Source organism: Chrysochloris asiatica, unplaced genomic scaffold (genome assembly GCF_000296735.1).
Source record: "Chrysochloris asiatica unplaced genomic scaffold, ChrAsi1.0 scaffold00194, whole genome shotgun sequence".
Taxonomy (NCBI): Eukaryota; Metazoa; Chordata; class Mammalia; order Afrosoricida; family Chrysochloridae; genus Chrysochloris; species Chrysochloris asiatica.
The window spans coordinates 3,435,003-3,439,196 of NW_006408712.1; positions in this window are offsets into that span (position 1 = coordinate 3,435,003).

Below are 4,194 nucleotides of genomic sequence, written 5' to 3' on the forward strand. Positions count from 1 at the left end.
ACACCTTTCCTAATTTTAAAACATTCAGTGTTTTCTTGTTCTCTTCAAACAACTATCTATTGGGGTATGTACAGGTTCCTCATGAGCACAATTAAGTGTTCCGGAATGCTCATTCATTCCCCACAATGCTGTCCATAGCTGTCATGATCCACATAATTGAAAGCCTTTGCATAGTCAATAAAGCACAGATAAACTTCTTTTTGGTATTCACTGCTTTCCATCAAGCCCCATCTGATATCAGCAGTGATATCCCTCATTCCACATCCTCTTCTGAGTCCAGCATGAACCTCTGGAATTTTTCTGTCACTATATGGTTGCAGTCATTTTTAAATTATCTTTAGCAAAATTTTGCTTGCATGCTATATTAATAATATTGCCCAATGATTTCCGCATCATATTGGGTCACTTCTCTTTGAACTGGTCACACATATGATCTCTTTCACTCAGATAGCTAGGTTGTTATTTTCTGCATTTCTTGGCATGCGTGTGTGAGTGTCTTCAGTGCTGCATTAGTTTGTTGAAAGATTTCAATTTGTATTCCACCAATTCCCGGAGCCTTGTTCTTTGCCAGTACCTTCAATTCACCTTGGAATTCTTCCTAAGATCATTGGTTCTTGATTGTATGCTACCTCTTGAAGTGGTTGAATATCAACCCTTTTTGGTACAGTGACTTTGTGTATTCCCTTCATCTTTTTGTTTGTTTGTTTTTATTGTGAATTGAGTGACAGCTCACATGGGAGAACATTGGTTTTATACCAGCATTTCATTGCAGTGATTACAATCTCCTTCATGCATCATCATTCAACAGTATTTACTTCTATTCCTTGTGTTTTTGTGGGGGGGGGGCAGGGAATGTACACAAAAACATTCAGGAATATATAATATTTTAAACAACCAAAGGACATATTCTGCAAGCCTGCCTCCTGGCCGCCAACACTCACTCTTGATCTTTCCATGAGTCTAGAATCCTCGACTGCTCCCTCTCTCCATGTCCCCATCTCTGCCTCCATCTCTGGTGTCACTGCTTCTCTGGAGAGGGTCCCACATTCCACTCATGCTCTTCTCCCTTGATGGTCCTAGGGTCCTCTGTTTCTGGACTATAAGGTTAACTACTCCTCCATTTTGTGTTTACAAAACTTCTACCTTTACAGTTGTGACAATAGCAATTAGTCAGTATAACAATTACTCACTATTGAATCATAAGAATCTTTTCTCCATCTCTTTTCACCAGACCTGTCTAGATGAAATTTATTTCAGTGGGGACTCTATCTTCCCCTGCACACTCTTAAACTCCCTCTTGAAAATGTGTAAACCAGTCACTTCATACCTTTATCACCCCCTCATTTTAGGTAGACAGTGTCTAAGTGGCCTCTTCCTATCTACCCTATATACAGAGGTGATAGAGTTGATACTTGATATGAAGACTCCTTCCCTCTTTGTTGGTATTTTGAGCTACTACATCTATAAGTATAGGTCAACTTCATCAAATTGTAGCAATTTACACTTGTTGTAAATTTCTTTTATCAAAAAAACATTTTTGTTTTATCTTCCTCTAGTCAAGTTCTGATTATCAAGCCATTGAGGCTAGATCAAATGAGTACTATCTGTGAGTTTGGGTGTTCTTGTGTGTCTCCCCTCACTTTATATCAGCTGAATGCTTCACTCTCAGCTTTAGTCCTCTGTGGATATGTCCTTGTCCATGGGCTCAGGAGTTCCAAGGTCTCACCACACTGTGGATCAAATAGCCCTTCCTCTTCTCTTTCTCATCTCCAGGTCAATGGGAGTCTATAGAACATGGTTGAACTTAGCCCATTTCTTCAATGTTGCCTTTCCCCCTCTTTCACTCACCAGTAGACCAACATGGTCACCAGAAAGATTGTTCATGTGTTCCCTTTGAGTTTCAGTCTTGGAGGAAGGTTTGTCCTGAAGGGACTTGATTGCTTGCCTTGAAGGCTCCCTGGAGAAAAACTTGCTTGTTCTTATAGGAGTCAATCAGACTTCCATTTTTGTTTTGGATTTTTTTCCTGCTAATCTTTTTTACAAGAAGTATCTTATGTTGCTCTAGTTGTTCCAGGCTGGTCTGCTTGGCTTTTCTAGTGGGAATGTCCCACCTCAGAAGGTTCAGGATGGGGCTCAGGATTCCATGTAAGGTCCTATACACTATAAAGGCTCCACAAGAAGCCTATTTCACTGGGCAAGTTCTAGAACCCCACATAGGTATTATAAGCAGTTATAGGTGGAAGATGGGCTTACAAGCTTTCTGTAATCACATTTCCCAATATTCCTTTCTATCCTACTCAAGTGTCTATTTTACAATAGTAGGCAAAGGAAACCAATATTCATAAGACAGACAAATATCTTAACATTATTTCCCTCTTAAGACTATGCCTCAATTCCTGCATCATAGAATCCTGTTGTTCCAACATTAAACATGTGTCACTATTTATCTCTGTCCCATTTAGCACTTGCAAATGTGTCTCAATTGTCCCCTATCCACCTTGTTCTTCCATCCTCCTCCCACTCTTGCCTATTGTTCACCACACCACCTGAACTATGATGTGTCTGTCCCCTACCCTGTGCTCTAGTGTCCCCTCTCTTCAGTGTCCCTTCCCCCCTTTACCAGTAACCAACAAAGAATTTCTTTTTCCTCCTTTTAGTATGGGTATCTTTTCTTAAGCATTTACAATAATGTTAATATGAAATATTTGTTCTTTTGTGATTGACTAATTTCACTCAGTATAATTTCCTCAAGGTTCCTCCATGGTATTTTGGTGGCTTGCAGTTTCCTTGCTATTCTTCAAGGCAGCATAATATTCCATTGTGAGTATGTACTAAAGTTTGCTTATCCATTCTTCCATTGATGGGCACTTAGGCTGTCTCTGTCTTCTTGCTATTGTGAATAGTGCTGCTATGAACATTGGTGTGCATATATCTACTTGTATTATGGCTCATATTTCTTGTGGATATATACCAAGTTGAGGAATTGTTGGATCATAAAATATTTCTATTTCAAACTTTCTTAGGAAATGCCATACTGTTTTCCAGAGAGGCTGGACCATTTTGCATTCCCACCAGCAATGTAGGAGGGTCCCAGTCTCTCCACATCCTTGCCAGCATTTACTGTCCTCTGCTTTTTGGAACGTCGCTGTTATTGCTGGTGTGAGGTGATATCTCATTGTTGTTTTGATTTGCATTTTTCTAATGGCTAATGTTTGTGAACAATTTTCATATGTTTGTTGGCTGCCCACCACTTCCTTGGTGAAGTGTCTATTCATGTCCTGTGCCCATTTTTTAATTGGATTATTTGTCTTTTTCTTGTAGAGGTGTTGTAGTTTCCTGTAGATTTTAGATACTAATCCTTTGTCTGATATGTCATTGCAAACGATTTTTTCCCATTTTGTGGGTTCCCTTTTTACTCTTTTGATGCACATAATTTTCTAATTTTTAGTATGTCCCAAGCATCTATTTTGTCTTCTTTTTTTTTTTTCTCCCTCAAGGAATCTAACACAATTTATTTATAAATTAGGTAGGACAGACTGTATAAAGAAAATTTCAGCTTAAACTTTGCTGAAGACATTTTCTCCCCAGCCTCCATGTTACTGATTATATTAGTCAGGTACATGATCTTCCTAATATTCACAATTGATGTGCAAACTGTCAATGGATTAAAGAGTCAAGTTTGAAAATAATCTTTCCATTCTTTGTGCTTTCTACGAACGTTCTAGCAATTTGCAAGACATATTTATTTTGTGTCCATAATTGTTCAATTAAAGTTTTTCATCTAAAATCTAAGGGCAAGAAAATGCTTATTTATACTTATTCAAAACCAGAACTCATCCATGTCCCATGTCCCATTTCCCATGGAGGGAACAAACCAGATGAAATGAGCAGATAGAGCACACAGCATGTTTCCTTTTTGACTTCTCTGCATTAATGACCAGAGAAAATCTTTGTTGTTTTCATCTTGGTCTCTACATCATGGCATCAGTATCCTTTTCTTCCTCTGAATCGTGAGCTGGTATCCAGCATTGACCTTTTACATTCAAAGAATGAATATTTTAAAGCTTGGCAGTTTCCTTCCTTCAAACATTGCCGAGGAGTTTTTCCTTCCTGGAGCACACAGTTACGACTGCAGCGGACATGCGCCCAGGTCCTCCTTCATGCAGGCACACGCGCCACCCTCTGGCTTGTCCT